Source organism: Protopterus annectens, chromosome 7.part0, assembly GCF_019279795.1.
Source record: "Protopterus annectens isolate FY-2018-M chromosome 7.part0, PAN1.0, whole genome shotgun sequence".
Classification (NCBI taxonomy): domain Eukaryota; kingdom Metazoa; phylum Chordata; order Ceratodontiformes; family Protopteridae; genus Protopterus; species Protopterus annectens.
In genome coordinates this window covers 967,849,499-967,874,985 of record NC_056739.1, presented here as the reverse complement: position 1 = coordinate 967,874,985, position 25,487 = coordinate 967,849,499, and the positions used below count along the sequence as shown (strand labels likewise).

The window sequence follows — 25,487 nt, the reverse complement described above, 5'->3', positions numbered from 1 at the left end:
TCTCCTCATCCATGTAAAGCAGAGTTCATTCCTGACCTTATTTAAACAAAATCTTGACAATTGAATGGGAAGTCATAAATGTACCCCCTGGTCAGGCCCCCATGGCCTTTATGGACAGAGGCCATCAATAAGAAAAGTATTACCGTAACATAACCCCCCCCACTACAAATCCATAGTTACCTCCCTCCTGACATGCAACCATCCTTCATTTAGACACCCCTGGTACTCCGGGCCCAAATGGTTTGGGGTGCACAGCTAAGCTTGTAAGGGCCCTAGTGGTTGTTTAGCGTAGTAACAACCTGTGAAACTATGAGCCAGTGGCCCATTTTTAGCAGAGGCCTGGGGAGAAGAGCTCCACAACAGATTCAAAAACATTTCAACAATAGTTGATGATTAATAATGCACAAGGGGAGAAAAGCCTCCACACTTAAATATTTTACAATGAGTTAGGGAGAAAGGCTCCACAAACGCACACAAACATTTTACAATAGCTGATTAGTAATTAATATACAAGGGGAGAACAACAGATAAAACACTTTAAAATAGATTGAGGTGTACCTTATATTCAGGGAATTTAAGCTCCTACAACCGATTGAAATACATTTACAGAATATTGCTAGGAAAAATTGTGATCAAGAATAGAGTGCGTACTGCAAGTAGCAAGACACTTTACTCAACGTAGGCTATCCATTTCTGCACAGTAATAGTTATTCAAAATATTGATCATGTTTCTAATAATAATCTGTATGGAATTAGTGGTTCTGTGTATTTGCTGTAATATATGCATGTGTATTGTGTATAGATAGCAGTGGTCTAAAGCATAGCCTCCATACTGAGCGCATGAGAAGGCTTGCCCCTCTGACATGGCACTTTTTACTGTTTTTTTTCTTGTTTTTGGAAGAATGTGAATGTGCTTATGACTGTCAAGTCCAAAAGACTTTGTACTTTGGTTATGGAGCCTTCTGCTTGTGTAGAACTCTTGGAAAAGGTCCAAAGTGGTCATAGAGACTGTGCCTTCTTTGGAATTAAGCTTAGGGTACAACAACTGCAACTTAAAGAACCTTCCTTTCCTTTTGAGATATCAATTTGGAGCGTAATGATTTCCTGTATGTCAAGATCCTGGTACAACAGAGCACCTGGATGTGATAGATTCCTTTTGCTGCATCTGTGACTAGGTAGTCACAGGGAGGTTTCTTTAATTTTGCTATGGCGGAAGTCAGTTTCAGTAGAAAGTATTGCTATTTGGTTTCTAGTTTGTTTGCTTTTTAAGTGAATTGATCATGTTCATAGGTGCATTAAGACATCTGATGAGTTAAGTGCTGCGATGCACCTACTATTCTGTAATATAGTATTTGGCCTGTTTATTAATAAAAGTAAAATAAAAAGCTTTTGTGACCAAGGGCTTCAGTCACTGAAGACTTGTATAACCTAAGAAAATTCTGCCTGGCCCCATCTTGGTGTAGTGCTGCACACACTACGTTCTTACTACTACCTGATGAGTGTGCACTGGAGATCGTAGCATTGGCTATCTGCATGAAAGCACAGCTGAGGTTTAGTCTGTCACACATCTGCTGTTTCTGAGAACCACTATAGTTTTCAAAGTGCCTTTCACATGCATAAGTATGCAAATGTTGCACCAGACTGTGAAATGCTGGTGGTTATATTGTCCCCATATTCTCCTACATTTACTGCTGTCAGATCCCACTTGGCAGGCCTTAGAATGGTTGACTACCCCCCCTCCCTTCTAAAGTTGGGTCTTTCTTTCTTGTATTTCAATGTGTCACAAATTCTTTTGATGGATACTACTGTGATAGTGGCATTTTAGTAGATTATTTTAGCCATGTCTTGCATCAAGTTATGTTGTCACAAGGGGTAGTGGGGGCTTTGTCTTAACCAGTTTGAGTTATGTGCAGTTAGGCAGTGGAGGAAATGACACTTCCAAGAGAAATGAATTGGGTTGTACTAAAGCTGATCTGGACAGAGAAAAATTGAAAGCAGTTTTCTAAAGGTTAAATCTATAAGAAATTGCATTGTACCTGCCTGTTTAGTAAACATGTAAATTATAAAAGACGCATATGACTTCTGCGGCACTGCTTGACAGAGGCAGAGGAAAATAATTTTCTTGGGTGGCGAAAGCCAGGGAACCTTTTTTGGCTAGGCTTATATACGCCCCAGGGCCGATAGCCTAGTACCTACCTATGAACTTGTGTATAAAGTGTACATTTTGCTACTTTAGGAATGTACTGCAGTTTGAAAGTGAAACTAACTCCGTTGTGCCCACATCTGCAGTACCTGACACCCAATACTCCTGGAGGATGCTAGTTAGATGATAATACCTCCTTTGCCCCTCCTCAGGAGTCTGAGGGAAAAGCATCTTCTAAAATTCAGAATTGAAGCCACAGGAAATATTGTTTGGAATTCATATAAAGAGAAAGGGGGAGGGGGGATATAGTTGACTGGATTTTCTTACTGAAACGTGCACAGAGTCATGGAACTGCCTGTAAACTTTGCAGATTCTATTCTGATATTGAAAGTTAGTGATACATAGCGCACAGTGTACCTTTAGCTAAAATTACTTGATTTTGACTTACGGTTTGCTTTGTGTTATCTGACTGTTCAGATATTTCAGATATTTTCTTTTAAATTTCGTATGCAGTATTATTCATTTTTGCATGTTTACATTTCAAATGAAATACTTTATCTTTATCTGAAATAAAGATTTGCACTCTTAAAAAAATTGAAATGGTTATGGCTGCTAATTTATGTATGTAAGAGTTTAAGGATTTGGGAATTGACTTGCACTGTTAACTGGCATCCAAAGAGTAACTGTGTTGAGTACTAAATGCCACCATTCATATATTTAAAGGTAGGTTTTTAAGAGTAAGTGGTAGTTTATATTCTTATTTCTTCAGAGTATGACTGGTATCAGTATTGCTGGAATTATTACTGTTGAGTTAACAATACTCCTCCTAACTTTTTTGAAATGTGTATGTGTTTGTGTGTGTCAAAGAGAGAATAACAACTTTGGACAAACTTCAATTACTGCTAGTAAGTTTTCACTGGTCTTGGTATGAGATGAGTGAAATTTTGATGTGCCAGAGATTATAACTCTGATCTGCAGCTGAACAATGTAGAACTTTTGAGTGTGGCAGGTAACCTAAGAATAGTATAGACCAATAGCTTTTTTGCCTATTAATTGGCTTGTAGAGGTGTGGCTAAGATGGTATGACCCTGTTTTGTCACATATGTGCTGGCAGTGGGTTAGATTATTTGTCCTTTCATGATGTATTTTTGGCAGGCAGCAGCAATGATATTGTGTATTGATTGGATTTGTGTTGCATGCAAAGCAGTTTTATCATCAGAAAATGTCTGTACTCTTGCATTAACAAAGTAGTTATAGAACGTTTCTTGCATGAATTATTTTATTTTTTATTCAGCGTGTTTAGCAATCAGGCAGACATCAGCTCTGTGGATTATGAAAAATATATCGGTGTCACAACTGTTCAGACAATGCAAAGCAAAGGGTATTGTGCATGTCTGATGATGGTTGTGTTGTGTACAGCTAAGACTTAGTCGACTGCAAACAGCCTGGTTGCAGCTGTGAGTGCAGAGCATGCAGAAAAGCAACTTGGTTCATCCCCAGATGACTGAAGAATGCAGACTGAACTGAAAGGACTAGAGTTAAAACACCACAAGAGATATGAGAGAATGAAACAGCTTGAAGTTGGATAATGAGAGCAAGAGAGAGAGAGAGAGAGAGAGAGTGAAAAGAAAGAGGAAGAGTACCTGCATGAGAGAAAACTGTTAACCTTTTGTCAAAGGCACATGAGTAACTGGGGTGAAAGCCGACTAAAGTCAATGCTAAATTGTTTCCTCAGTGTAAAGATGGGAATGATGTTAGTTTTATTTAAGCATTTGAAAGGGTATGAGGACCAAGCTGACCATGGGCAGTAGATGGTTTAACTCTTCTGCCTCATGGGTTAGGCTCTGCATGCTTTAGCTAAAATTACTGATACAGATTTCTCTAATTTATGATAGTTGAGCACTCTACCTGAATACTTTAAACTTACTACTGATGATTCTGTGACAAGGTATAGACAGCAAGAAGAAAGACAAAATGAGAGTGTTACAGATTTTTACATAAACAAGAAATTGCTTCCACAGGTGGGTGAGTGGATGTCAGATTGCAACTTTTGAAATGTAAGGACCTTTATGATAAGAGAGCAAACTGAGAGTTTTGAAACTACTGAGGATCCAGACAAAAAGGGGTGACCTTTATCTATCCAGCAGATTGCAATTGTACAAATCAGAGTAACCCAGTACTATACATGAGTGTAAGGGGACACACAGTTGGCATTGGCAAATGCAGAACCACTGGCTTCAGTGCATGTCAGTGTGCTAGAGTTAAATATTTCCAGTGTTTTAGCTGTGGTATGTATACTTCATATGTCCAGAAAAACAGGATGGAAATAAAAGCCGCTTGGAGAGCAAATACAGGCAGCAACAAAGTAGTGTTTGGTTGTCATGAAGCATATTATTTGAACTCTGGTTTGTGAGCAGGCATTCCAGAAACTTGTGGAGGCCTTGACTGGAACCCTGTACTAGCCAATCCTAATTATAACCAGAAGTTCATTGTGTAGTCAGAGGCTTTAAAACACAGACTGAGGTCTGTACTTGATCCGATTTCATTAAAGAGTGAAGAACATCCAATAAGTTGGTTTCAGAATTCAGCCAAGGAAAGAATTATGTGCTGTTGGAAAGAAATACTTCAGAGTAGTTTGGCCTGTCCAAAATATCCAGACCCTGTCTGTTGTTGTGTCTTTCGGCTTTTCCCTGTTAGGGGTCGCCACAGCGGAACTCCGGTCCGCTAATGATTGCCAGTAGATTTTTACATGCCGAGTTGCCAGCCCTGATGCACAACCTTCAACGAAGGTACGCCCATTCACAGAAGATGTTCTAGCTGAGAATCAAACTGGACAACGTCTTACTATGAGGTGACAAGGCTACTGCAGCACCACCACCGCAGTGTATCCAGACCCTGTCTGTATGGTAAGTAATTCAGAAAAGTGACAGGTCATAATCTCTTCAAGTGATTACACAGGCCAGTGGTGAGAAATGATTAGATGTTTTGGGGTTGCAGTCCTATAACATGGCCATCCAGCATAGAAATGGCATCAGTAAAATAAAATGCAGGTACACTAGGTTAATAGCTGTTTACTAGGCTAATGGCCACAAGGGCCTTTTTAAGCCTAGTTATGCATCCCAAATCTCTGACAAGTTGTGGTACCCAGTCATTTGCTTAGAAAGGTTGATGTCTGAAATAATTTCTCTTATCTCTAGCTTTTTTTCTTGAGGGTTTTATAGCAAAGCTCTCTCAAGTCTAGGAAGGAGAGTGAAATGTGAAAAACTGTAATAAACTGGAAGCATGTAACTGTTCTTTCAGAATGGAAATGAAGGGGAAGTGCGCCAAGTAGTAGTAAGAATAGCCTGGGTCCATGTTGCAATAGATGGATTCTTGACTGCAACCACAGTGACTGGGGTGTGTTTAACAGCTCTGGCACTGGAAGTTGGGTAGGGAGGGGAGGGAGTAAAGGGATGTAGCTTGTATGCCTTTCCCAAGGGGAGGGTGGAGTTTGCACACATGGAGGGGGTACACAGTGAGCAGTGCTAATTTCCTGGTGCATACTGGGAAGCTCACAGCCTGTGCTTTGGCATGGAGTGGGGTGGGAAAGAGTTGCTAGCAGGGAACACCTTTTCTGGAAGTGAGGGCATAGCTTCTGCTATCATCCAGTTGTATGGCCTTCCCCTCCACTTTGCTATGTGTATGCGATTATGGACGTGGGAAAATGAGTAGAAAAATTCAAACTACCCATGGTGGTTGTCTGAATGATGGTCCCTCCTATCCTGTGATTGAGGAAAAATGGACCATTTGGCAGGCATCTATGGTAAAGAGTTAAAAAAAAAATAGTAATAAGGATGCATCAAATTAAGAAAAATAGAAACATGCTTTTAAAATGAAAAATTATAAGAAATTACATTGCACATGCCTGTTTGGTAAATGTGTAATATTTCAATTGTGTAAAATTGTCTTCAAAAATATTACATTTGCAGCAGCCTGAATGTAAAGCTGATTCTTCTGTACACACATCTGCAGTACCTGGAGCCTGCTGTTCCAGGAAGATGCTACAGTAGATCAAAGGATATTGTCTTGTTCAAGACTCCCAGTCCAGCCCCAAAAGTACTGTAGAAAGAAGAAAGCACTTTCTAAAATTCTGATTTGAAACAATAGTAAATTATGCCCGAGACTCTCATATAAAGAGAGAGAAACTGGCTGGGGAGTTGCTGGATTTTTCCAAGCACAAAGCACAAATTTTCTCAACAAGCACAAATTTAATTTTGCAGATTCTTTTATGATCTTGAAAATGACAAGTAGGGCACAGTGTATGTTTAGGTAAAACGAAAACACAAAATTACACCCACAAGAGCCAATGTCATAAAAAATAGAATGAACACCACAAAGCACAGTCCACTATCCAACGAGTGAGCAACCTTCGTTTATTAATAACCTACAGAACCAAGACTAAGCGCTTTCACCAGCAATCTGGCTTCATCAGAGTCATTTTTAAAACATTTCCTTTTAGTTTATATTACATAAAATTTAATCTCATTGGTTAAAAATAATGCCACCCATCAAAAATTCTACATACTTAATTGATTTAAAACAACATATATTTGAATAAATAACATTATAGTATGTTAATGTTGATGAATTGATACACAATATATATATATATATATTTTTTATATATATAGATATAAAACAAAAAACATTTTTTTGTTTAAATGTATTTATAGTTAATTAATTATGTAAGAATTGTATATATATATATTTTTATGTAAAAAATAGGGGAGAATTGAAGAGGTTTAACATTAATAAATATGTATATGTAGTGATGTATATGTTGTTTTAAATCAATTAAGTATGTAGAATTTTTGATGGGTGGCATTATTTTCAACCAATGAGATTAAATTTTATGTAATATAAACTAAAGGAAATGTTTTAAAAACAACTCTGATGAAGCCAGATTGCTGGCTTCAAAGCTTCTTGGTTCTTTCTGTATATTAATAAATAAACGGCTGCTCACTCACCATAGTGGACTGTGCTTTGTGGTGTTCATTCTATGTTTAGGTAAAGTTATGCTCTAAACTTGCTGATGACGGTTACTGTATGTTTTGTGTTTAAGAACATTTTTCTTAAATTTGTTGTCCAATATTATACCCGTTTACATTTTTACTTTTCAAATAAAATGCTACATTTCAAGTAACAAATTCTTATGTTAGTTTTTAAATGCTTATGACTGGTGATTTATTTATGTGCGCTAGGTTTTGTGCATTTGAACTGCTGCTTTTCAACTGTTGGTATACAAATGTCAGTGAGTAAATGCTGTGTGCTGAATGCTGTTATTTGGATATTCAACTAGGTAGTCTTGCTGGTGGCAGTCATACCAGAAATTGGGGAAAGAGGGTGTTTTTACTACAAAGTTATTTACTTACTCCTGTTTCTGGAAGATATTGTGTGTGTCTGCAAAATGTTTTTTAAACACTTTTATTAAATTTCACTTAAGACTTAAGTACACATACATTAATAGAAATTGAACCATATTAACATTATTTTCCATTGGCTTATGTTGTGTATATATGTTTTCTTTCATTACAACATCTCTCATTTAGCCAAGCATTACATACATTGCTCAATTCCTGCCTTCCCTTAAACCCCACTCCTTCTCTTGGACATTATTTTGCATTGAATTGTTCCCACAAATTTCATTTATTTCTGAGTAATTTTCTCCTCCCTTTTCTAAATATCACATTTCCAGTTCTTTTATCTATTACAATATTTAGTAATTCAAATACAGCTGGTTTAGATTTTCATTTCCATTTTCTAGTAATTGCTTTTTGTCAGCCGATAGAATTAAACTTAATAAGGCCTTGTGTCTAGGCAATTCTGGTACTGTGTCCAAGCTCAAAAGAATCATTTCCTTAGTTATAGCTATTTGACCCCCAATATTTATCTATTACAATATTTAGTAATTCAAATACAGCTGGTTTAGATTTTCTTTTCCATTTTCTAGTAATTGCTTTTTGTCAGCCAATAGAATTAAACTTAATAAGGCCTTGTGTCTAGGCAATTCTGGTACTGTGTCCAAGCTCAAAAGAATAATTTCCTTAGTTATAGCTATTTGACCCCCAATATTTCTGAAAAGAGTGTGTTATAGTCTTATAAATCTTATATACCAACCTCAAACTTAACTCAAATAAAACTATCAACATCATTGGTTGCTACTTCCCTCCACCTAGAATATACCACCCCTAGAAAACCTCTTGAACTGGGCAGGTCTTGCTCTTCCCCCAAGAAACCATCTTCCTTGGTGACTTTAATATCAACTGGCTATCCTGTACTAAGGACCACCCAGACATACACCAAAACCTACTTGGTTTCTCTCCACTAATGCAGTCACCCACTCATGTAAATAAAAACTCCAATAAACATACTATCTTTGATTGGATACTAGTTAACAAGGATCCTCATTCCTACATAATTGGCTTTCTACCTGACAGCCTCAGTGACTCCCCCATATTCCTCCTGAAACACCATGTTAACCATGCTAATCCCATAATTTATTGACAGATCCGTAACAAAGCAAAATTTAACCTCTACTCCATCTCCTCTCTCCAAAACTGTAACTGGACACCACTAAAGTACCTCAAGCTTGATAAAGCTGTCCACTTCTTCAATAGTACTTTCCTCAACATCTTGAACACCCATGTTCCCCTAAGATACAACAGAGTTGAACCTAAAAATTCCCCATGGCTCCAGAAAACCACCTGGGGACTAATAAACTAACAAAAAACCCCTCTGCTAGGCAAACATTCCTTGAATTATGCAGTAAGGTCAAACCACAAATAAAAACAGATAAAGCCCATTACTGTCAAACTGTCCTAAACTCCTCCCATCACAACTCAAAGCAATTCTGGTCCATTCTAAACTGTGCACTCCACCCAGGGAAAGCAGACACCCCAACACCCACCACCCTCCCCACCTCTACTAGTATTGCTGACTCCTTCAATAAACATGTCATTGAAACCATTCTATCCCTAGCCAAACAACAACAGCCCTTATCCACCCCCCTCACCCCCAACCCTATTCTCTACCCCTTTTCTTTTCATTTTCCTCTGTACCCAACAGTTATATAAAAAAAACTACTAACAAAACCCGTAGCTGATAACCTTCCCTCGGAATACATAAAAATTGCAGCAGACACCTTAGCCTATCCAATTTCCATACTACTTAACCACTCCATATCAGAAAACTGTATACTCTATCTATGGAAAATCTCACACATCATTCCACTTCACAAGGGAGGGTCCTCCAATTACCACTTCAGAAGGGAGGGTCCTTCAATTACCACCCTATCGCCATCCTCTCCCCACTTTCCAAGATCCTGGAGAAATGTATTAACTCTCCGGTACTGCTAACAATCTCCTCTCCAAAACCCAACATGGCTTCAGGCCATATCACAGCACGACTACTGCCTTGATCTCTTTCACCAGCACTAACCTCCATCATAAAAACAATGGATTATTCTTCACCACTATTTTCTAGATCTATCTAAGGCATTTGACATGGTATCACAGAAAATGCTACTCTCCATTCTCAATCATCACTCCTTCTCCCACTCTGCCACCAACTGGTTCTGAAGCTATCTGACCAGCTGACAACAGTCAGTCGTCAGGAAAGATACCCTGTCACCTCTTCTCCCCCTTTCTCTTGGTGTCCCCCAAGGCTCCATCCTTGGCCCTCTACTACTTTCTCTGTTCACCAACAATCTACATACCTCCACAAAGCATGCTTCCTTTATACAATATGCAGATGACTCCACCCTCATCTGCTGTGCCCCCACTCTATCAGAATTTCAAAATATCACACAATCATTACATCAGTAGAAAGTTGGCTATCCAATGCCCTTCTTCTGCTAAATTCTAACAAGACCACACTCCTTATCTTCCAGCCCTCCAAATCCTACCAAACACCCGCCCACTTCAAGATCCTTGCCAAAGACAGTACCATCATTTCCCCTTCAGATCACACCAAACTTCTTGGTGTGGAGATTGTCAAACTCATATTTGCTGTCCACATATCTCTTACCATGAAAAAATACACACACAACTTGGGGCACTTTATACCTAACCAAGGTAGCTAAAACTTCTATTGCCTACTCCCAATTAATATCCACCTTACACTACACTTCACCTGTATTAACCAACCTTAGACAGTCTAACTCAAACAGGTTTGAAACCTGCTATAATAAGATAGCAAAATTTGCAACAGGTGCACCCTACCGCTGCCACTCACTAAGAGAACTAGACTGTCTGGAACTCCCACAATGTCTTCACCTGAACAAACTGTCTTTTGCTCACAAACTAGTAAACCATCCTCATAAAATCTCATCACTTCAGAACCTTCTCCAAACTTACTGCTCCTCTAAATCCCTTTGCTCCATTAGCAAAAATCTTCTTCTGGTCACCAAACCCAATAACTCTGCATGTGAAGCCTTATTCTCTTATGCCATACCCAAACTTTGGAACAACCCCCCCCCCCCCCGGTTCAAGACTGAGAGTCTCATTTAAAACTGCACTGGCTCTGCCCATGCCCCTAGCTTGCCTAAAAACTCCTACACCAAATAATGTAATACTCACTTGATTCTGCTACTGAGCATGTTACACCTTGCACCTTACACTGTGCATCATACCACCCGCCTCAGGCACTTCATTTACATCACCTCTAGCTTCCTCATCTACTCTGTCTTTACTGCCCAGGTTTCTGTATCATACAACAGTACTGGTCACACCACTGTTTTGTATACCTTACTTTGCCATTCTGCTATCATACAGTACACCTGATACTATTTCCTTTACTCCTACATTCTTTTGATGACTGCCTGGACTTCCTCATTCCACCACCAGTTTTTCTTGTGTATCTTATTTCCATATCTGTTATGTAGTCCTCACACATGCTGTTTTTGAGGCGTTGCTATTCTTCTTCAACTCCACCTATTTTCTCCTCATCTCGGGGTGCTAGAAGCGTGAGTAATTCCTTGAACTGTTGTACTCCAGTCAATGTTTAGGTCTTCAGCCTGATTTTTGTTGACCTTTTAGAATCTTCTCTGACCAATGCTTGCAGCTGATTGTGGCAACCAGTGGTTTATGCTGTATGCTGATTGTTTTGTGGGGATGACTTTGCAATTATTGATTCTACCCCGGTACGCCTTGCTTACTAGGAGGAAGTCTGCCTGAGTTGCCTGTTGGCCACTATTGTGTGATCTTGTGACTCTCTCTCTTTCTGAAACATGTTTGCTACTATCAAACCATTTGCCAAACAGAAGTCTAGAATGGCCTTCTCCTTTTATACTTGTTGCCCCACTTATGTGGACCCAGGCAGTTCTCATATCCTGTTTTGTCTGTCCCAGTATGTACATTCAAGTCCCCCATTATCAACACCAATTCATGTTGTCCTACTTTATCTAGTAGGTCCTGCAACTAGCTGTCTGTACTCTTATTTTCACTATCACAACCCTATTGTGGGGCATAGGCTAGGATTATGAATACTGTCCTATCATTAGGCTGGAGTCTGATTGCCATGAGTCTGTCAGTAATTCTGAGGACATCTTCATTGCCTTCTGAAGCCTCTCTCTTGCCACAATTCCCACACCATTTCTAGCCTGTCCTTATCCTGAGTAATAGATTCTGGATCCCAAGCCAAGTGACTTTGCTGGACTGCCCTTCCATCTAGAATGTCCAGCCTTCTTCATGCCATCATTGTCCTCCACTTCTAACAGAAGTTTCTAATCTCTGTTCTGTGAGTGAACCTACATTGAGTGTAGCAGTTCTTAGTTCATGTTTGGCAGATTGATTGGCTTTTTCATCCAGCTTTCACCCAACAGAGCTATCCCAGGTAACCCAAGCTGGGCAACTGAACACCAGGGCTGCTGGGCTGCATGGCAGGCACTCACTGGACAATAGGGGGCACATGCACTCCTCCCACTGTGGCAAATACCCTGCCCATTTGGTGACATTAGTCAACATGATTGAATCACCAAGAGCCATATTTTACACTGAGTGGCTAGCCCTGCCACAGCACACAAGTCTGTGATCCGTGTTAATCTATCTTGAGGATACTGTGCACCACAGTAGATGCCCAAAGTGATTGGTAACGCTTCACCCTTTAGGACATCATATGCTGTTGTTCACAGCTCCACTCATTGATAAGTTTGAGATGGAAACACTTGGCATGTTTCACAGAAGTAGGAGGGACCCCACAGAGACACAGGGAGAGCATGCAAAGTGCAAACAGGCATTGGCAGAGGTCAGGATTGAACCTTGTGTAGGAAGGCAAAGACCTTGGTCCCTGGTCCTATGTTTTATTCATATTTTTTTATAAAATTTCTGAAATGTCGCTTAATACTGCTATAGGATTTCTGGTTATTTTTCTTGATATAAGCTCCATAAGTTTGGCAACATCCCTTTCTAATTTCAGTTACTCAAGCCATTGTGTTAAGTTTTTGTGTTCTGATGTTGTTATCAGAAAAAATAGTTACTTAGCTGTAATCTTTTTAAACTCTTGTATACTGTCCAAATACTCCCTTATTTTCTGTTTAGCATTATGCAGTTGCTCCTTTTCGTTTTCTGTAAGATTTCCCTTATTCTGCAATACTTTAATCTTTGTCAGGCGTTCTAAGTGTTTGCAGAACAATTTTGGACAATTTTCAGTTACTGCTGGTAAGATTGTGCTAATGAGTAAAATCCTGTGAAGCCAAAGAGTTAGAACTCTGATATGCAAGTGTACTCTGTAGATCTTGTTTGTGTGGCAGATGTTATCCATAACCCGAGGTAGCAGTATGTATTTACTGAATGTTAAGGCTAGTCACCCCCCCCATATTAATTGGCTTGCAGTAGTGTGGATTGAGAGACCTTACCCTCCTGATGGTTATGTATTATTTAGTAACAGAAGGTGGGATTTAAATATCCATTCATTACACAGTCCAACATCCAGTTCATCCTGTGTAACTAAACAAGCAAGTGGGCTTGTGGGGTATACTCCTGTGTAGATAGGCAATGAAGTTCTGATCTTTGTTCATAAACAGAAGTATCCCCTTTTTCGCAGTGTTCACATGCTGAATGAAGTGAATATGCTGGCAGACTCCATCATGCTATTCTTCATTCCTTTGCTGGAGTGAAGGTTGGCTGTCAGGTTCATATCTTCCAGATGTAGAATACCTCAGAGAGGCAAACCTGTTTGTCACTCGGGAGAATGTGATTCTCCAGTTTAATTCTTGGTGTAATGATGCAAAAAGTATGTAGTGATGAACATATTCTCTACTCCCTGGGGAGAGAAATTCTGTACAGCTTTCTACCATGTTTCATAATTCTGTACCTAATCGTACAATTCAGGACACATGGAACAGAACCTGTCCTCTTCACCTCTTGGTAGATAAGGAGGGTGTGATTTCAGGCCTTCGGGTCCCTATCAGTTCAGACAACCTTCCTGGTGCAAGCCAGGGAAATCCCCTGTGATCATCAGTAACTGGCTCCGCCTCAGGATGTGATGCCTACTCTAGTCCCCATCATCTTGCTGAACTTCCTGACTGAGGTGTAAGAAATGGTTGAAGCTGTAAGGAACTCTTCCTCAATATAGATGTGCTGTTACTGTGTGGAAAATGCTCTCCTTGCTGAAGAGGTGTCCTATCCCATCTTGTCAGAAAGCAGATGATGACTTACATAAGTCATGTGAAATGTGAAGTATTTTCACTTTGCTTGTGTCCACAATTTGCCTGTGGTGATGAAGACTGTGGCCCAACATCAAATGGTGAAGCAGTTCCTTAAATGGATTTAGCATCTCCTTCCTTTCAAAAATGTATCTATTTATTGTGACTTGAACTTCATGTTAGACAAGCCGGACAGTCCCTTGTTCAAATCTGATGGTTTGATGTTTCTGAAGCTTAGGAAGAGGTTTATGGTGGCCAGCACAACACTGCTCACAACAGCAGTTTCAAGTCATTATCATTGTGGAACCATATCTTAATCATTTATGAGGACTGAGAGAACCCCTTTTGACCATTTCCTTTTGAAAGTGATGCCAGAATTTTCCTTAATCCCGTCTGTTCATCTTCTAGTTTCTTATACAAAGTCAGGAACCAAGGAAGAGGGTGCCAACTCAGGCTCTTAGTGTGTGCGTAGTGTTAAGAAAAGTAAATAACCTTTCATTTTCTTTGCATGGAGAAAGGAGGGCTGATGTTTGCCAAGCAAACCCTTTAGGGGGACTTTTTACTGAACCGTCTTATGTCATCGGGTAGTAACTCACCCACAGGAAATATACGTCTGTCTAAGGCCACTATATCAGAGGAATGGCTGATTCCACTGCTGACATCAAACATTTCTTTGTAGATATTTGCACAATAGTCACACAGTTGTTTATTGTTACCCTTACTTAGAGAATTATTCATTGGACCTTAGCTTCAGATCTCGAACCTTGTTTGGTACCTCAGTACTTCATGACTCAGCCTTTTAAGCTTTTAACATCTTGTTTCTACAGTTCTGGGGGATTTTACCTCTTGAAAAGTTTTAGTCCTAGACCTCCTTGGAAGGGTCTTTTAAGTTAGCTGTAACAAGTACATTTTTTCCTTACAAGTTGATTTTATGCAGTGACTTTCCTTGGTGGATAGCAGATTTTCTCCCATCAAACTTGTTTCTGGATGGCTGCTTCATGCAGTGGCTACGGTTGGAGTTTGTCTGGCAAATATGTATTTATATATTAATTTAATTATCCAGAATAGTTTTTTTTACAGTACATTTCTGCATTACTGCCATTCCAACTTTGAGAGACTGTGTGAGATACAGATTGGTTTTGTGTAAGTGACTCTACCACAGTGGTACCTTACTTTCATAACATTGTCTTGCTGCTGCAGCAATTTATTATATCCATAAGAACAAGCACCAAAGTCAAACCTACTCCATGGATTAATTCCCAGCTAATGCAGGTTTTTAGTATTTGTAAATCTACCCGGCTGCACTTCAATTCCAGTTGTTTTGAGACAGATTTTGAATAGTGGTCCATGCTCAGACCAGTGTAAAAGTCTGGCAAGTTAATCTATAGCCTCTTTTTTGAAACTGAAATAGGTGGCACTGCTGAGTAATACCAAAAGCTTCTGGAAAGAAGTTAGCAGTCCTAAACAAAATCTGATACTCACTTTTATAATTCATAAGGAACAGGTACCTGACACAAAGTTGTAGCAGATATTTTTGCACCTTGTCCAAGTTCTAGTTTGGCTCAAATACACAGTTGATATCAAAGCTTCTAGTATAATCTCTACAGGTAGTGTCCTAAGCATCTTTGGGCTCAGCATAGAATTTCAGTTTAGGAATTGTTAATCTCAAAGTGAATTAATGGTTAGGAAAAATGTCTAGCTCCATGGCATAGAGGGAGAGAGCCATGGCTATTACTCATACATCTGGAGTCTAATTTAGTGGTTTGTGCGATGAAGGAGATCGGTAAGTAGGTGTGGGAAGGAACGACTGTCATCAGTGCGCTCACTGTAGGAAAGAGGACGAGATTTTTTTTTTTTTGCATGTGATTTGGTACCCCCAGTGGTGGGGTTGTGCTGTCGTCGTACAGCAGATAAGCTGCCCAGTTTGGCATACTGGGTGGGGGGGGGGGGGTAACTGTTCACATGTGTGTAGCTTTGCACAGACAGGTAAAACAAAATTTCTCCAGTACACTAAGAATATGTGATACTGCTGGGTTGTTATGCTTCACATTTTTTCTTCCCTTGGTCCCAGCCGTGGAAGGATAGTACAGAGAATAGTTAGAGTTAGGCTAGTAGCAGTTGGAGCGATACCACCCAGATGATGGTCAGCTGAATCTGTACATGAAAGGTAGAGACTCCTAGCTATGAGTAAGCAGGAATAGATGTCCTCCACCTGTAGTTTCCCCGTTTATTGCACTTATTATTGTTTTTATTATTATTATAATTATTATACCGCTGAGGTACATTTTAGGCCTCTCTCAACTGTCTTACCTTAACTGTGGAAAATAGCTAACATCATATCCCTAAATCTCAAATGTCTTTTTACAGACTTATTGTACCTTGGTCATCACTTCCAGAAATCTTGGAAAATAGCAGCAGCTATGCAAATAAACACACACATTGAGGCTCTTGGGCTATTAGCCAGACACATGGCTTCAGAAAGGTGTAATGTGCCATCTGTGCTATTGTCCTTCACCAATAGCATGTTAAGGTCAGCGGATGTGAACGTGTTGACTGGCATAGCTTTTGTAACCATATCAAATGCCCTTGATTCAGTTAACCAGTTGCTGTTGCTTAGTGAGCTTTCAAAATGCGTGTTTTTTTTCCCCTGGGTCCACTTCCTAAGCCGGATGACCATCAGCTTTATGATTTATTTATTAAGGAATGAAAATGTTTAATGACCTAAACATTGCACAATAATAATAAAAAGAAAGAACATGACTGAGGCTCATGGAAGCTGTAGCTTATCCTGCAATCTTGAATTGGGTTAAGTAGATTATCAGAGAATAAATGAGTGAAGAAAATAACTGTATGGTTTGCCAACAAATTAATAATTTATTATAAAATAACTTTACAAAAAAAAGAGCCCCTGGACTGATTTAGTTAGATTCTTCAAACTTGAAACTTCAGAGACGTTCTAAAGGGACTCTCAGAATTGCATGTCATGGTAGCTGATTCTAGAATTCTTCTACTTCTTTCGGCTTTTCCCGGTTAGGGGTAGCCACAGCGGATCATCTGTCCGCTCATGATTGGCAGTGGAGTTTTACGGTGTTGAGTTGCCAGCCCGGCGCCCAACCTGCCACAGGAGGCACAAGCACATGCACACACTCACACCTAGGGCCAATTTAGAGTGTCCAATCCACCTACTGCATGTCTTTGGTGTGTGGGAGGAAACCAGAGCACCCAGAGGAAACCCACGCAACCACAGGGAGGACATGCAGACTCCGGCACAGAAGGCACCCCAGCTGACATGAAATAAGCAAAAGACAGTTGTTAAGAGTTTTCCATCTTGGTCTTCATTACACCCAGCAGTCCCTCTCCTGGGAGAGCTAGCCAAAAACCTAGGGTACTGGAAGCTCTTTCAAATAGAAAAGACAGAGGTGTTTAGTGACCAGAAGGTAAAAAACAAGAACCTTTGAACTGCGACCTGGCAGTGACTTTCAGATATTGCAAATCCCTTAATGGCAGAGTCTTACGAGTCTTACTCACAGAAAGTAACTGTACTGTGAAATTCTTCAGCTACTGTATCTGCCAGGTCCCTGTCTGACAGACTATGGTAAAGGGAGCTGCACTAATCTTAAGTATGAGGTTTCCATTCCATGGATTACTTTCACAAGGTGTGAAGCTGGAGTAAGATTGCAGATCCAGGTAGTATTCTTTAGATGTAAAAAGTAAAATACACTGTTGCAGCCAGATCCACGAACACTTCACGTTTATTAAATGTAAATTCCACAAGACCAAATTGAGCGCTTTCTTCCCTTTAAAATAGGGATTTCATCAGAATCTAAAACAGTTTATACATTTTCCCCTTAAATACCTAAACAATCAATGACATCATCCAATTAGCTTCCTAAAGGGACTTTGTCCTTAAAAAAATTCCTTGTTATAAAAACTTTCATACTATTTATAATGCTACCTATATTATACAGAATGTTAAAATACACAACCAAAAATTGACTTTATTCCTAAAATAAAACCAATCTAATATTAAAATTGTTTTATATTATAAAACTATTTATTCAAAGCTGCTTTATTATGCAGCAAGGGCTTGATGGATATCATATCATTAAGTCCAGGATCTTGACTAGCCTGCAACTTAATTTGCCACCTTACCTCTCTTTCCTTAATATAACATTTATAATCACCTCCTCTAGGGTTTGTCAAAACCTTTTCTAAAATGGCAAACTGAAAACATGAAAAATTAGGGCATATTGTATAATGCATTATTTGTTACTAGTAGATATTTGATACATATGTTCGTAGATCCTGTCCCTTAACTGCCTCTCTGTCTTACCTACATAAAAACTGGGACAGGATTTGCACAAAGCCAAATACACCACTCCTGTGGACTGACAGTTACCCCAGTCAAATTTCACCTGTGTTTTTTAAAATGTTATTGATCATAACATTCTCCTCTGTGCATATATATTTACATTGGGAACAAGTACCACACCTTGTTGTGCCATGTCTTTCCTTATACTTTGGTGCTTCCTGAAAACATTTTTTCAAGTTTGTTCCTGTTTTGTAAAATTCATACCCTCGAAACAGTTGTATTACACAGAAACAATTATAGAGTTAAAAATGTTTCTAAGAAAATTAAATTTGGCATTTATGTTTTATGATCAAAAAACAGGTGAAAGGGGTAGAGTTAAAAATGAATTAAAGGTTAAAAGTGTATATAACCCACCCCTGGATCCAGAAATATAAACCCCTGTTGGGTAACCCAGGGAATATTAAGAAGGACAAATCTTGTGAGGGGAGAAGAATATTTTAGAAAAGGTAATTATGGAGGATGTGTATAGATTAAAAGCTAGTGAATGACATATTTCTATAAAAAGGAATTTGAGTGAGAAGGAAAATGAAGTTTTGAAAGAGGTGAGAAATGATAGGGCAATAAGAGTAATGCACCCAGATAAAGGGGGAGGAATGGTTATTTATGATGCCCTTTCTTATTCCCAAAAAATCTTTGAAATGTTAAATGATTCAATTATATATGCTCCTTCCTCGATCAATGAGATAAACATTAGTCAACGACGTATTGATTTATATTTAGAGGAATATTTAATAGAAGAAAGAATCTCTCCAAATTTATGTAATTTCCTTAAGGTAAAGACCACACACACACACACACACTCCACTCCACTTTCTCTGTTATTCCCTTCTGTTAGCAAATAGTATCCATAACTGATCAATACTGTGTGTTTGTTAATTTAAACTGAGACCACAGTAGCCTACTGATACAAGGTTATCCTGTTTTTCCACCTGTGAAATGGTTAAGAAATGACTTAGTTTCAGAGCAGTCCTTGGTCAGTTGTGATTGTTTCTTAAACACAAACTTGTATTTGCTTTGGCTCATTAGCAGCAGTACAAAGAACTGCCTGCTCACACCCTTGTTCTCCCCTCCCCCTTCCCTGTTTATTACCTTAAGACAATCCCAAAGTTAATAAATATTACCTGTGGCAGGCACCATTTTTAAAACTACAACCACCCTTGTCACTATCATATGTTCATTTATCAGTTAACTCTGTTAACTGATTGTTTCCAACCCTCATACGAGCAACTAACAGGGTCTCTACCGCTTCGCTCCCCACCCTGCCCCTATTCTCTCCGCCCCAGTGGTCCCATCTTTATTGCACTCACAAACCCCTCCCATCTTTCCAATAGCCAACCACAGCGCTAACCCAACACTACCTCCTCCATCTTCCCACTACTATCACATCTCCTCAACTAACATGTACAAGCATACCTTACCTATGCTCACTGCATGCACTCTCCTTGCATATCTTGCATCTCTTGCATTCTACCAAAGATCCATCATTCACCCACTCAACCACTACCACTGTACTACTATTCACACCACCACTCATGTCTCACCCTCACTCAGCTCCCCTCCCACCAGCTCAAGAACCATCCCTATGCACCCCCCACATATTCTACCAACTATATTACTCGAACATAAAGCATCCCTACAACTTAACATAGTAACCCTCCCACCATACCTATTACCCACAGAGCACAATCATAAAGTTTCCCTTATAAACAAACACATTCAAAAACTGAGAAAACTAATAACCTCATGCATATCAAAACTAGCCCTAAGTGGAGACATCCTCCCCAACCCTGGCCCTACCATCTCCAACCCCAATCCTCATAATCAGACTAGAAACCATAACTTCTCCCATATTACAGCCAATAGAAAGCCAATTGACTTTCTTCTACTAAGCCTAAATATTAGAAGTATATCCAACAAAGTCCATGAACTCCATGCTACCACAGACTTGCACGCCCCAGATATAGTCATCCTGACAGAAACCTGGCTAAAACCTCACATTACCAGTGAGCAAATACTCCCTACAGGTTACGGCATACTAAGAGTAGACCGGCTAAACAAGAAAGGAGGTGGTGTAGCTATAATATTTAAACAGCATCTAAACATCCAGATCTTAAAATCATCAGCTCCACAAATAGGCATTGAAGAAATAATATATACCAACCTCAAAATAAACCTAAACAAAACCATCAACATAATTGGAGGCTACTTCCCACCTGGCCAAAACATCCCTCCACTAGAAAACCTCCTCAGCTGGTCTACCCACCATCTCCACCAAGAAACTATCATTTTAGGTGATTTCAATATTCACTGGCAGTCCTGTTCTGGCAACCATCCAACCCATCATGTAAACCTTCATGGCCTCACCCAACTAGTCCAGTCACCAGCCAGGATAAATAAAAACTCCAGCAAGCACACTACCGTGGATTGGATACTAGTCAGTAGGAGCCCCCAGTCATGTATAACAGGCTGCTTATCAGATAGCCTCAGTGATCACTCCCCAACGTCCTACTCAAAAAATACCTATACCAAGCTAAACCTGTCATCTACCGTCAAATACGTAAAAAACTAAACTTTAACCCACTCACATTCATATCATCCCTCAAAGAATGTAACTGGCATCCTCTAAAGTAAAGTACCTCAGTCTAGATGACGCATTTGAATTTTTTAATACTACCTTCCTGAACATCCTTAATTACCATGCCTCCATAAGATTTTCCAGAACCAAAGCACAAACCTCCCCATGGCTACAGAAAACCACTAAGTCAGAAATGAAAAACAGGGATAAAGCCTGGGAGCATTAGCGCAAATCCAAAACCCCCTCAACTAGACAGAAATTCCTAGAACTATGCAGTAGAGTCAAAAAGCTAATAAAACAGGACAAATTCCAATACTACCAGTCAGCCCTAGACTCCTCACAACACATCCCCAAACAATTCTGGTCCTCCATAAACTCCATCCTCGACCCAGGTAAAGTCAGTACCCCTCCTCCTAATATCCCTCACTCCTCAAAAAATATCGCTACCTTGAACACACACTTCACCCAAACCATACTATCACTAGCTAAACAACACAACCCCCCTCCCACCCACACCTTCAACTAGTAATCTCCCCACTGCCTTTTCTTTTTCTCCTGTACCTACCTCCAACATAAAAAAACTCTTAACTAAACTTAAACCCACCAAATTAGCAGCAGACAACCTCCCAAGTGAATACCTACAAATCACAGCTGATGCTCTGGCCTACCCAGTATCCATCTTGATTAACCGATCTCTGTCAGAAAGTTACATTCTGACACTGTGGAAAGTATCACATATAATTCCCCTCCACAAAGGCGGACCCTCCACAGAACTAACCAATTACCGCCCCATAGCTATTCTCTCTCCACTCTCCAAAATACTAGGGAGATGCATACGCTCTCAGGTCTCGGACTACCTCCTTACTAACAACCTCCTTTCCAGTACTCAGCATGGTTTCCAACCAAACCATAGCACCACCACTGCCTTACTCTCCTTTACTAACACTGTCCTACAGCATAAAAACAATGGCTATCTCTCCTCTGCTACTTTCCTAGACCTATCTAAAGCATTTGACATGGTCCCACACAACCAACTTATCTTTGTCCTCAATAACCTATCCTTCTCACAATCAGTCACCAACTGGTTTCAGAGTTACCCGTCTGACCGCCAACAATCCGTTGTATGGCAGAATGACATATCTCCCCAACTACCTGTCTCCATAGGGGTTCCCCAGGATCCATCCTTGGACCCCTACTTTTCTCTGTTTACACCAATAATCTAGCCTCTGCCATAAAACATGACACACTCATACAATACGCAGATGACTCAACCATCATCTGCTCAGCCCAGTCCCTACCAAAACTGCAAAAAGTCACACAGGAAACCTTTTCCTCTGTTGAAACTTGGTTATCCGATGCCCAATTAATGCTCAACCCAAACAAAACTAAACTACTCCTCTTCCAACCCACCAAACATACTCAAAACAACTCTCACTTTAACATCACAGCAAAAGATAACAGCACTATATACCCAACTGAACACACCAAATTGCTAGGAGTGGAAATAGACAATAAACTAAAATTTGACATTTACATATCCATGGCCATAAAAAAAAAGTCCACAAAAAACTAGGAGTGTTATACAGAAATAAGCAATTTCTCACCAAAGCAGCAAAGATTTCAGTAGCAAATTTCCACCTAATCTCCACCCTACTTTATGCCTCTCCAACATATACCAACCTAAGGCAATGCGATCTAAACAAGCTAGAGACCTTCTACAACAAAATCGCCAAATTCGCCACAGAGGCATCCTACCGTAGTCACCACTGTCTCTCACTTGCTGAACTGGGCTGGCTTGAACTCCCTCACCTCCTTCAGTGGTATCCACTCTCACTCACCCACAGACTAGTAAACCATCCACTAAATGTCCCATCCCTCCAGAATCTACTCCAACCGTATCGCATCACCAGACCACTAAGATCCAGCAACAAAAATCACTTGCAGATCACTAAAGCCAATAACTCTGCTGGTGAAGCACTATTCTCTTGCACCATAGCCAAATTATGGAACTCCCTTCCACCCACAATTACCTCCATACCATCATGCACCCACTTCAAAACACTACTAAAAGAGCACCTAAAAACATGCTGGCTATGCCCTTGCAACTCCCACTCTAATATCACCCACCCCATCCAACCACTACCTTTCTTTCCACTCCACTAACTACCTTGATTATAGCAAGCTCAGATGCTCATAAGCCTAGTACTTATTATACAGCAGGAACTTCTCATTGTAACATTTGTTAATGTCTGTTATGTACTTCACAGATAAAGATTCTAGTTATCTACTGATGTACTATGTTCTTCTGTAAATATGTTGTAAGTAATTGCTATGTTAAATTGTTAATTGCTATGTAATCCAATGTAACTACTGTCTGTTTTATTTCAACTGTGGAGCTTTTCTCCCCGGGCCTCTGCTGATAATGGACCTACGTCCAGTCGGACACTCCCGGTCAACAAATTTAAATAAATAAATAAAGAACCCAACAGTGGCCACGATGTTTAAAATCCCTAAGATTCATAAGGGACTGGAAAATGTGTCTTTTATACCAATAGTGTCAGGTTGAGGGTCGAAAGCATACCCCTTTGGAGTCGTGATTGATGAATGGTTGAAAAAACAGGTCCTTAATGCAGAACATTTACTTGGGGATTCATGGGACTTCCTAGGGTGGATAGAAAATAGGTTGTGGGATAAAAATATATTTTTTTCTGACTATTGATATAGTCGATTTGTATACTTCAATTCCAAGAAAGGAAGTAATAGAAAGGTTTAATGACAGTTTTTTACATAGGAACACAAACTTTAGAGATGACCAGATATAACTGATAATTTAATTTATGGAAATAATTTTGGACCACAATTATATATTCTTTGAAGGTGAATATTTTAAGCAACAGAAAGGCGTAGCTATGGGGGTCCCTTGTGCCCCCATATTTGCCAATCTTGTCTTACTTGAGCAGGAACAAACTGTTTTTAAGAGTGAATTCTTTCAATACATGAATCTATATGTAAGGTTCCTGGATGATGTTTTTATTTTATGGAAGGGGCCTGAAAAAAAGATTCAGGAATACCTTGAGTATTTAAATAGAAGTACTGATTTTTTGAAATTTACATATGAATATAAAGGCAATGCTATAAATTATTTAGACACTTGTATTGAAAAGGTGAACAAGACATTTAAATCTAAGGTATTTAGGAAACCAACGTTTAGTAATTCTTATTTACAGTACACAAGTAGTCACCCTCCCCATCAAAAAAAGTAGTATTATTAAAGGACAACTTATTAGGGAAGCCAGAATGACATCTAATGAAGGAGATGCGGATGACGAACTATATAAAGTAGCTAACTTATTTAAGGATAGGGGCTACTCTAATGAAATGATTTCTGAATACGTAAAGTATGTAAGGAGTGAGTGGGGAAAGAAATATAAACCGCTGTTAGGTAACCCAGGGAATATTAAGAAGGATGAATCTTGTGAGGGGGGGAAGAATATATTAAATTTGAAAGAGCGATGGTAGTTCCCTACAGTAATGCATATGAGGTGAAACAAAATAATAGAAAAGAATTGGGTTATTTTAAGGAATAATTCTAAGTTGTGGTCGGTAGCAGGTAGTTGACCCACTTTTGTTTACAACACAGGAACAAACTTGAAAAAATGTTTTGAGGAAGCACCAAAGTATAAGGAAAGACATGGCACAACAAGGTTTGGTACTTGTTCCCAGTGTAAATATATATATGCACAGAGGAGAATGTTATGATTAATAATATTTTAAAAACACAGGTGAAATTTAACCGGAGTAACTGTCCGACCACAGGAGTGGTGTATTTGGCTTTGTGCAAATCCTGTCCCAGTTTTTATGTAGGTAAGACGGAGAGGTGGTTAAGGAACAGGATCTACGAACATATGTATCAAATATCTACTTGTAACATAAATAATGCATTATACAAACATTCTATTGTATGCCCTAATTTTTCATGTTTTCAGTTTGCCATTTTAGAAAAGATTTTGACAAACCCTAGAGGAGGTGATTATGAATGTTATATTGAGGAAAGAGAGGTAAGGTGGCAAATTAAGTTGCAGGCTAGTCAAGATCCTGGACTTAATGATAGGATATCCATCAAGCCCTTGCTGCATAAAAAGCAGCTTTGAAGAAATAGTTTTATAATATAAACAATTTTAATATTAGATTGGCTTTATTTTAGGAATAAAGTCATTTTTGGTTGTGTATTTAACATTCTGTGTAGTATAGGTAGTATTATAAATAGTATGAATCAGGCTTGTTGGCTGTTGGTGAAGTACCCTCCAAGAGGAAAAAACGCTGAGAGAAGAAGGGAGCCACTTTTGAGATTTTAAGTATTTTTTCTCTGTTTATTTGCTAAGTTTTTCTGCATAGCTGCCTAGCTTGAGCATTTTCTGGCTTGTTAAACTTGATTTCTGTATTAGTAGCTGTATTTAGAGCACAACCAAAAGCTGTTTGCTGAAATTCCTGTTTGCACTTAATTTTAAATCGTTTTTCTTAAAACTTGCATATTTTCTGTCCTTGACCTAGCACTCTTGTGTGGGGTCATTTACTGCACTGTTATAACTTGATATTACTTGTGAACCTCTGCTATCTCTGTAAAAAAAAATCTTGCTTTTTCCCCACTTTTCTGAGAGTTAAAAAAGTTCAGTTACAGGCTTGCTGTTCCTGAACTGTTTGAAAGTTTCTGTGAGGC

General features: G+C 39.3%; 1 protein-coding gene across 2 annotated transcripts in view; it reads left to right on the top strand.

Annotated features, from left to right (window-relative positions):
* The window catches only part of TUBGCP4 (tubulin gamma complex associated protein 4), a 944,163-nt gene that overhangs the window by 24,717 nt on the left and 893,959 nt on the right, over nt 1-25,487 (top strand). The gene's annotated exons all lie outside the window — the stretch shown is intronic.